The sequence below is a fragment of the Prionailurus bengalensis genome, chromosome X, assembly GCF_016509475.1.
Source record: "Prionailurus bengalensis isolate Pbe53 chromosome X, Fcat_Pben_1.1_paternal_pri, whole genome shotgun sequence".
Lineage (NCBI taxonomy): Eukaryota > Metazoa > Chordata > Mammalia > Carnivora > Felidae > Prionailurus > Prionailurus bengalensis.
Genome location: NC_057361.1, coordinates 12,312,680 through 12,323,595, shown reverse-complemented (window position 1 = coordinate 12,323,595; position 10,916 = coordinate 12,312,680).

Genomic DNA, 10,916 nt, shown 5'->3' with positions numbered 1-10,916 from the left:
AGTTACTAAGGCTAAACATACATATATGCTATGACCTGCAATTTCACTCCTGGGTAAACAGGCAAGAAAAAGAAAGCATATGTAAATACATGGACAAGAATGTTCGTAGCAGCTTAGATGCCTGCCGCACAGATACTCGACACATTCTAGGTGCTCAATAAATGTGAAACTGGATTCAATCTTTACATCTCATGTGTGGCTTCACAGACGAGGAAACACATACTAGCTGTATACATTTATATTCATCAGTTTGGATTTCTCGCGCATACTATGGATTAAATACTTTAAGCAAAGGCCTTTTATTAACAATTTCCATTTGAATCCATTATTACTTTAATAAAATACCAGATTGAGGTCTTTGGAATAATTTTTTTTTCTTTTCCAAGTTTTTATTTAAATTCCAGTTAGTTAACATACAGTGTAATATTAGTTTCAAGTGCAGAATTTAGTGATTCATCACTTACATACAACACCTGGTGCTCATCACAAGAAATGTCCTCCTTAATACCCATCACGCATTTAACCCATCCACCCATCCACTTCTCCTCCAGCAACTCTCAGTTTGTTTTCTATAGTTGAGAGTCTGTTTTCTAGTTTGCCCCTCTTTTTTTTCCTCCACTGATTTTGTTTCTTAAATACCATATGAGTGAAATCATATGGTATTTGTCTTTCTCTGACTGACTTATTTCGCTTAGCATAATACTCTCTAGCTCCATCCACATCACTGCAAATGGCAAGATTTCATTTCATTCCTTTTTATAATTAATATTCCATTGTATGTATCTCTGTGCGTTTGTGGGTATGTACATATATGTTCATGTATACACACACACACACACATATATATATATGTATATATATATATACCATATGCCTACCATATCTTCTTTATCCATTCATCAGTTGAAGGACATTTGGGCTCTTTACATAGTTTGACTATTGTTAATATTGCTACTATAAACATCACTGTGCAAGTACCCCTTTGAATCCGTATTTTTGTATCCTTAGGGTAAATACCTAGTAGTGCAATTGCTGGATGGTAGGGTTGTTCTACTTTTAATGTGTATTTGAGCATCTTTTCATGTGTCTGTCAGCCATCTGGATGTTTTTGGAAAAATGTCTGTTCACGTCTTCTGCCCATTTCTTGACCGGATTATTTGTTGTTGTTTTTGGTGTTGAGTTTTATAAGCTCTTTATATATTTTGGATAGTAGCCCTTTATCAAATATGTCATTTGCAAATAAATTCTCCCATTCCAAAGGTTGCCTTTTAGTTTTATTGATTGTTTCCTTCACTGTGCAGAAGCTTTTTATCTTGATGAGGTCCCAATACTTCATGTTTGCTTTTGTCTCCCTTGTCTCAGGAGACATATCTACTAAAAAGTTGCTATGGTTGACGTCAAAGAGGTTACTGCCTATGTTCTCCTCCAGGATTTTGATGGTTTCCTGTCTCACATTTAGGTCTTTCATCAATTTTGAATGTGTTTTTGTGTATGGTGTTAAGAAAGTGGTCCAGTTTCATTCTTCTGCATGTTACTGTCTAGTTTTCCCAACACCATTTGTTGAAGGGACTGTCATATTTCCGTTGGATATTTTCTGCTTTGTCAAAGATTAGTTTACCATATAGTTGTGGATCCATTTCTGGGTTTTCTCTTCTGTTCCACTGATCTGTGTGTCTGTTTTTGTCTTGACCACAACAGCTTTGTAATATAACTTGAAGTCTGGAATTGTGATGCCTCTTGCTTTGTTTTGCTTTTTCGAGATTCCTTTGGCTATCTGGATGGGGTCTTTTGTGATTCCACACAAATTTTAGGATTGTTGGTTCTAGCTCTGTGAAAAATGCTGTTGTTATTATGATAGAGATTACATTAAATGTGTAGACTGCTTTGGGCAGTATAGACATTTTAACAATATTTGTTCTTCTAATCAATGCGAATGGAATATTTTTTCCATTTCCTTCTGTCATCTTCAGTTTCTTCCCCAAGTGTTTTATAGTTTTGACTACAGATTTTTTACCTTTTTGATTAGGTTTATTACTAGTTATCTTATGGTTTTTAGTGCAATTGTAAACAGGATCAATTCCTTGATTTCTTTTTTTTTCTGCTTCATTATTGCTGTATAGAAATGCAACAGATTTCTGTACATTGCTTTTGTATCCACTGACTATTGAATTCATGTATCAGTTCTGGCAATTTTTTGGTGGAGTCTTTCAGGTTTTCCATGTAGAGTATCATATCATCTGAAAAGAGTGAAAGTTTGACTTCTTCCTTGCCAATTTGGATGCCTTTTATTTTTTTTTGTTGTCTGTTGAGGCTAGGACTTCTAGTATAATGTTAAATGACAGTGGTTACGGTGGACATCCCTGTCTTGTTCCTGATTGTAAAGGAAAAGCTCTCAGTTTTTCCCCATTTTCAGTCTACAGATGGGTGGGGAGGCCATAAGGGACTTCTGTTGATGATATTAGCTGTGGGTTTTACATATATGGCCTTTATGATGTTGAGGTCTGTTCTTCTATCCCTACTTTGTTGAGGGTTTTTTATCACGAATCGATACTGTACTTTGTCAAATGCTTTTTCTGCATCTATTGAGAGGATCAAATAGATCTTATGCTTTTATTAATGTGGTGTATCACGTTGATTTGCAAATATTGAACCACCCTTGCAACCCAGGAATAAATACTACTAGATTCTGGTGGATGATTCTTTTAATGTACTGTTGGATTTGATTTGCTAGTATTTTGCCGAGAATTTTTGCATCCATATTCATCATGGATATTGGCCTGTACTTCTCCTTTTTAGTGGAATCTTTGGTTTTGGAATCAGGGTAATGCTGGCCTCATGGAATGAGTTTAGAAATTTTTCTTCTATTTTTATTTTTGGAATCATGGGAGAAGGATAGGTATTAACTCTTCTTTAAATTTTTGGTATTTTTCCCCTGGGAAGCCATCTGGCCCTCAAATTTGTTTGTTGGGAGATTTTTAATTACTGATTGAATTTCATTGCTGGTTATTGGTCTGTTCAAGTTTTTTCTTCCTGTTTTCGTTGTGGTAGTTTATATGTTTCTAGGAATTTATCCATTTCTTCCAGATTATCCAATTTGTTGGAATATAATTTTTCATAATATTCTTATAATTGTTTGCATTTCTGTGGTGTTGGTTGATATTTCTCCTCTCTCATTTGTGGTTTTATTTATTTTTATCATTTCTATTTTCTTTTAGAGAAGCCCGGCTAGGGGGTTATCAATTTTATTAATTGTTTCAAAGAACCAGCTACCACCTGGTTTCATTCATGTGTTCTACTGATTTTCTGTTTCTGCATCTATATCACTAACTTATGCTCTAATATTTATTATTTCCATTACCAAAAAAAGCACAGTCTTATTAGACAATAATTTTTTTTTTAAATGAACATCCAGGGGCGCCTGGGTGGTGCAGTCGGTTAAGCGTCCGACTTCAGCCAGGTCACGATCTCATGGTCCGTGAGTTTGAGCCCCGCATCAGGCTCTGGGCTGATGGCTCAGAGCCTGGAGGCTATTTCCGATTCTGTGTCTCCCTCTCTCTGCCCCCTCCCCCATTCATTCTCTGCCTCTCTCTGTCCCAAAAAATAAATAAACGTTGAAAACAAAAATTTAAATGAACATGCAGATGCTGGCGCAAAATAGCCATTACTGGCACAGGAGACATTCCCTCTGGTTTTCAATGAGAATGTCTCAGTGTTGGCTTCAGATTTTGTCTACAGATGGGTGGGGAGGCCATAAGGGACTTAGCTGAAGTTACATTTTGACATCCACCTCCCTTCTAATTCAGTTCACACAAGTGCATAGAGTGAGAAAGGTGCTGATGGAAATAGCCACGGGCTAAACCCTCCCACCCTCAAATCATCCCATGGGGTTACTACCATCTACATATTCACACCTATACTTATGTAAAGTGGCAAGAAGAAGCAGCAATAAACTGTACATCACAACTGACCGAGAAGACACCAGTTGCAAGGCCTATCATGCAAATGGATGACAGGGTTGACTATGGTGAATGTCCTTAGGAAATGCTATTCATGCTGTCTGCAGACCAATGGAGACATTGGTGGTAAACATGCGTTAAGAAGGAAAGGAACCCACTACCTTGAAAACTATATAGCCTGGGGTGGAGACTTCTTTATGTTCAGTAATCAAGGGAAGCCCTCTCTAAAGAAATGCCATTTAGTTGAAGCTGGATTAGCAAAAAGGAGGCTTCAAGGCAAAAAATGTTCCAGGCAGGAGGACTCAGCTTTTGGCAGGATGCCTTCAGTAGAGGGAAGGGCCAATCTTGCTGCCAGGAGGTATGAATGCCAGCAATACTGTCAGGAGGCTGAGTGATGAGGGCTGCTTAATGAACCAGGAGGTGTTTAAGATGCAATTCAGTAGCTGAGCCCCATTCTACATGCACTGCCTTAAAGAAGGCTGCATCCTTACGTGAACGGGCTGCCGCTGTGGGAAAGGGCAGCACAAAATGCAAGACAGGATTGAAAACAACTTTGCAGAGAGTCTGCCTCTCGAGAGTGTGGTGGCAGGATGGAAGACACCAGTAGCCCGGCTACCGGGTCAGGTTTTAACTCTTCTGCCTTAGAGAGGCCTTTTGGTGCCAGCGAGGGACAAAATAAATTCTGCAGGGGAGCTGCTATGGGATGAATTGTGTCCCCCCCCCCCAAAAAATTCATGCGTTCAAGTCCTAACCCCTCATAGCTCAGAATGTGATTGTATTTGGAGATAGGGTCCTTAAAGAGGTAATTAATGTAAGATGAGGTCCTATAGGTGGGCTTTAATCCACTACGAATGGTGTCCTTAGAAGAAGAGATTAGGACACAGGTGTGCACAGAGGAAAGCCCAGGTAAGACGGGAGAGGGCAGCCATCCACAAGCCAAAGAAAGAAGCCCCAGAAGAAATCAACCCTGACCACACCCTGATCTGAGACTTCTAGCGTCCAGAATTGTAAGAAAATACATTTCTGTGGCTTAAGCCACACAGTCTATAGTATTTGTTACAGCCGCCCTAGCAGACCCCTCCAGTGGCAAATGCCCATTTCCGGGATGGCTTCAGGGATCCAGATCTGCGACATTCACTACTTATTTACTTATTTTTCCTCGTTGCTTATTTTATGAATATTGCAGAAAACTTGAAGATGCTGAGATGTACAGAATTGAAAATGTACAAAGTAGCTCACTAAAGATAATCAAATAATAATCAGAATAATGGATACCCTCATTTTCATTCCACCTGTTATCCGGTCCTGGCTACGATATCTCTTGTATCCAGCTTGACCGCCTCCTGTGACACAGAGCTCAGTATGTCCTGAGGATGCTTTTGCATATTTGGAAACCTACGATCGATATATCCTTGATCCAGCATGACCTTGACTGACTATGCAAGAGGAGGTTTTTCCTAGAGAGAGGTCCTGGCGGCGTTCACACAGGACTGGTAGGACACCGAACGGGTCCAGTCACCCTCACCCAACCCCAGCAGGCAGTGGGAGAGAAGGCTAGAGGGTCAGAGAGGCAGGGGGTGCGGGCCTGCAGAGAGGCTGTGACATTTCCACTCCCTCCCCCATGGGACAGGAACAGGCAGGAGTGGGTTCCAGCACGTACACACCATGCAGCCACGTGGGGTGCTGACCACTGGACCCATTCAGATGAGGTGGTGCCCATGCCACACTAGCGAGTATGTGCTTTGAGTGTTACCCTTGCTTGTGTCCCTGTCTACCTCGAGTCAGGTAGAGAACTGCTCACCGAGAGTGGAGTTGTCTGTAGAGGAGAGACCGGCATATGATTTCCTGTCAGATGCTCCCCCACGTGCATGATGGTGAAGCCAGTCACTGAGGCCTGCCTTGTAGCTGGAGAAGTCTCAAGGTGGAAGGCGGGCTGGAGCTCCTGTCATTGGGTGGGAGAGGACGGCTCTGCAAGCGGTCTGCCCTTGAATGGATTCCCGGGAGCAAGCAGAGGCTGCGGGAGGGAGCTGGATGGAGTCCCTGGCTTTGGGGCTGAGAACCAACCTCAGGGCAGGAGGAGGCAGGGGGTCAAGGCTGGCAGTGCACCACTGGAGGCCGAGCAGAGGGGGGATGGAGGAAGTTGATCAGAGTGCGTCACCTGCGTTTGGGGAAGATGCGGTGCAAAGGTCCCCAGACAGGTCCCCGGACAGCTCCCCGGGGGCCCCGCAAGGCGCTCTGAATGGAGAACGCGAGGAAGCCACCTCAACGGAGGACCCCGAACGGTGAACAGCCAGAGGGACCCATAGAGAGCCCTGGCTAAGGACAGAGAACTCTGCTGTTTCCGTCCCTCGTGCCCGCAGCCCTCTCCCGTCTCCCTTTCCATCCCTAAATGAGCAGGATGAAGCAGGTGGGGGGCGGAAGGGACACGTGCGGGGGGTGGGGTGGGGAGGTAAGTGTGCACAGAGACTACATCAGTGGTGCACTCCACTCAGGTCAGCACTGCTGGACGGAGAGAAGCTGTGTGTCAGGCAGGAAGACCGTTTTGATCCGAGTTTTGATTCACCTACCCTGATCTTTTTAATAAGGAGAAGTGACTGGAAAGCTACACCATTTGCTTCAGATGCTGTCAAGGAAGAAGGAGGCAGAGCTGACAGGGCAGGGAAAGGCAGAGGGGTGAGAAACAGAAACCTGTTCTGCCCCGAGGTCTACTGAGGCCAGCCTGTGAACTGCATGGCTGTGCTGGAATCCGTAGAGTTGAGGAGGCTCTACTCAAGTCTACTGGGTGCTCGGCCCTGACATTAAGTTGATGGATGAAACCAGGTCCCACACAGCATAGCGCCCACATTGAGGAAGCAGGGCGTGGGAGAAGTGGTAGGCAGGTGGACTGAATGTGACCAAAACAAGACAGTTCCTTCAAAGTCATTACTTAAATCTTGATATCTTGCTTTTCTTGCTACTTCCTGGATGCTCTTCAAGGCAGAATAGAAGATGTATGGAGAAATTTCAAAGGTAGAAAGTTCTGGGTTCATTAGATCAGACTGTGTGAAGATTTCTCGTGAATTTGAAGAAGATGGCAGCTAGATGTTTTCAAGTGATTACAGTAAGGTTTAGGCCAGATTTACTAAAATAGTTTCACAGAAGAACTTAAATGTTTGAAGGCATTTTCTGGAGAAATATAATCCAAGGTTAAACTCTAGTCTAATTCCCAAGTCAGCTGGGACATTTACCTGCCCAGTTTGCTTAAATATTTATTGGCTTTTAGGATAATGTATCATTTGGAGCAACAGAGGGAGAAGTCTACCTCAGGCATGCCGTTTTCTTTCCGATTTTCACGGTGTAGAGCACGGAATGAATTTCTCCCTCTGCCTAGTTATTCAAGGACAAGTCTTGTGATCTAAAAAGGAACAACGTGCTGTTGTGTCCACGGTAAGGGGATTAATGGTCTTGTGCTTATAAAACAGCAGCCCAGCTCCTATTTAGGCCTTTGGTTTCCAGAAACAAGAGGCCTGATTCTTACCACCCCTTGGATGCAGGTGGCCCTGTCTGGCGCCATTGAGGAGAAATGGCAGGGGAGCCAAATCGTAGAGGATTAGTATAAAACCAAGGCTTTCCACACTTGAGGAAAGGGAGTGCACATTTTTACCTTTTCAGGATTTGCTTGAGAAGCCATTAGGGTATATGTAAATGTTATTACTTCAGAAGAGAGTTGGGCAAAGTGATTATTGAAGCAAATTCCAATAATTCCAGCAAACCCATCTATATTTACAATTTCAAAAATGTAGCATTTCCCTTTAGTTGTGCTCCTGGCATTTGAGTCTAGTAATTAGTTTTTACATTGAAGTATAATGGACCTACCACATTGGATTAGTCATTGGCAGACAACATAACGATGCAATATTTGTGTATGTCGCAAAACGATCGCCACAAGAAATCTAGTTAACATCTATCATTATACATACTTTCAGCATTTGTTTCTTGTGACGAGAACTCTTAAGACGTAGGCATTTCAGTTTACTTAATACATCAAAATAAACTTTACAAAGACGTGCTTAGCTCACTAGGTGCTTGTTGTCTGATTAGAGTTTCGTTTTGTGTAAATCTTCGAGGACGTTCCATGTGGTCACATTTGGAGCAAGGCCAGGGAGAAGCCACATCCGTGGTACATAAGCCAGAATGGGAGGAATTTGTATCCTTTGGTCGCTAAGGACATTACTACTGAAGTCTGTAGGACCAGTCTTCATGTTACTTCCATTTTACTACCAGCTTCGCTCACAGTTACACTTCCTCTCGGCTACCCCTATCTACACCGTATCAGGAGTCTTCTTATGCGAGAGAGCTCGGCTACTATTGTGTTGTCTGAGTATCTGTGGTTGTGTAAACAAAGTTTTGGGGAAGTAACCTCCCTCCTTTCATTCCCCCCTTTCCATTTGGTCTTGGCTCAATTTACTTTCCCAGTTTGTCTCTCACAATATCATAGAAACAATGGAGTTCATTTCTCCATTCCATTAATTCATCCCCCCATTTCTCACTCACTCACTGAGTGCCTACTCGGGCCACACCGCAGGAACACAGGGGCTCGCAGCACAGCACAGACTTGGGCCTTGCCCTCCTGTCCCAGGGCCCGGAGAAGGCTTGTGCTGCAGACAAACTGAGTATTTTAGATAGTGTCCCAGGTGACCCCGCAGCTGATAAAATTAAAGAGGGTGTTCTTTGCCTGGACACAATGAAGTTCATATCAGGACAGGGATTAGAGAACCTCCTGACACAGACTGTGGACAAACCACATGAAATCTAGAAGCCCTTTGCCCTCCCGGCCGTCCTGGGTCCATTCTTAGATGGGGTATGGAATCTTCGGAGTCAACTCAGACATCTCGGGAAGTATTGGCCTCTACTTTGGTTTTTAATCTTCTCACTGGTTCAAGACACCGTGACCTTGGTGTTCAAGGGTCTTGCCACTAAACTCCTGCACCTGGCACTTATGAGAAGGGTCATGGAATCTAAGAGCCCTTGCAGCAGGAACTCTTTTCCTCACCATCCCTGACCATATTGGCTAATCTACGCCTGTTTTCGGTACACATTTGTGAGTGAGTGAAGCATGCTTACCATCCAGGCCTAAGCCACAGGCCTGTCTCTTAGGGTACAGTGGACACAGGAAACCAGTGCTCAGCCACCCATTTCTGCTCTTCTTCCATCCTCGTGGAGACTCCCCTGATGGCCATGGTGTCGATGGCCATAGTGGCAGTAGCTGTGCACTGCCTGGGTTTTCTCTTCTTGGGCCTCACTTTCTTACTCTTGGGGGAACCAAGACATCACAGTTCATTTCTGCAAGCATCATCCAAATAAGGAGGCCACCCCAGCCCACGGGTGTTTCTCTGCCTTCTTCTACAACCTTCTCCAGAAGCAGGGCGTGCTTTTCCCTGGCCTTTGCCCACAACCTTGCTACTTTAGGGCGTGCCCTTACTCATTCCCGCTTCACTGCCTGGATCTGAACAAAAATATCAACACTTCTCAGCAATTGTATTTCTGTGGTTGGTATTTGTTGAGCACAGGGTTACTTTTGCTTGCTAAAAACCCTAGTCTTCTTTTACTGGAGGAACCACCATGTGGGTGGGATACTTAGTGTTCTTTAGTTGAGGACCCTCGGCAGCTAAAACGATTCCCCTTTGCGCTCACACCCATCTTCGAGAAGTGATGGAAACGGTGCTTCTTAGGACTCCAGCACACTTGGAGGCTCCCTGATAAATCCTTGAGACGTGTGAACACGTAACGGAACTCACGTCCAGACATTTTACATAATTAAGACCACCCTTATGCCGATGGATGCCAGTGTCTTGCATTTGAATGTGACTCTTTTCATTTTCAAAGTACATTTGCATCTATTATCTCTTCATCAAGGAAAATAGTAAAAACTATTATTGATCCACTGCCTTGTCTTATTCTTATAGATCATTTTACTGTGCCCTGGCAACTTTAAAATAACGGCTTTGCTCCTGTATGTGTGTATGTAAAAGGAAAAAATATATGTATTTACAAAAGACTTGCAGAGAAAATCTAGAGAGATCCTATGTATCAGTGGTCCTCAACCTGGGGGGATTTCATCCCGCCACTGTGCCCAAGGATATTTAGAAGTGCCTGGAGGTATTTTGCTTTTCACAACTGCATATGCCACTGGCCTCGAACATGTAGAGGCCAAGGATGTGCCATACGTCCTCCAGAAGAATAGACAGCCTCCCACAAGCAACACCGGCCGTGAACGTGTAGAGGCCGAGGATGTGCTATACATCCTCCAGAAGAATACACAGCCTCCCATAAGTAAGACTCATCCAGCCTAAAATGTTAATAGTTCCGACTTTGAGAAACTCTGCTCTAGACTCTTCCCCCGTTTCCCTGATACTATCATGTTAAATAACTGTGATAGATATATCAAAACTAAGAAACTATCATTGGTTCAATGTCACTAAACTATGGAATTTTCAGACCCTCTTCCCTTTTCGACTAATGTCCTTCTTATGTTCCAGAATCTATGCCTCTGTAGTGATCACTGTAGTGATGGAGACAGTTTCTGTATCTTCCTTTGGTTTTCATGACCTTGGTCAGCCTTACTTTTCAAGACCGTGACACTTTGGAGCATTTTTATAAGTGCTTCCTATGTGGGTAGGGTACTGACCCCATTTAGGTAGCACAGGAGAAGGGACTTTGCCTTGTTTACAGCACATTCTCTGACTCTGAAGGGGGAATGCCATGAAATTCATGTTTGAACAGTAATTAAAGAGGCTTTAGATGGAAAGAACAATATAGGCAAAGTGTCCAGGTGACCTCTTATCCACTTTTTGGCCTCCCCTGTTCCCAGCAATATTCCTTTGCATTTGCTTAAATTATATCAATGGCATGTGCTATACAGAATATCCCACTCCCCATCTTTTCATTCACCAGTGTATTTCTGCAATGCAACGTGTTGTA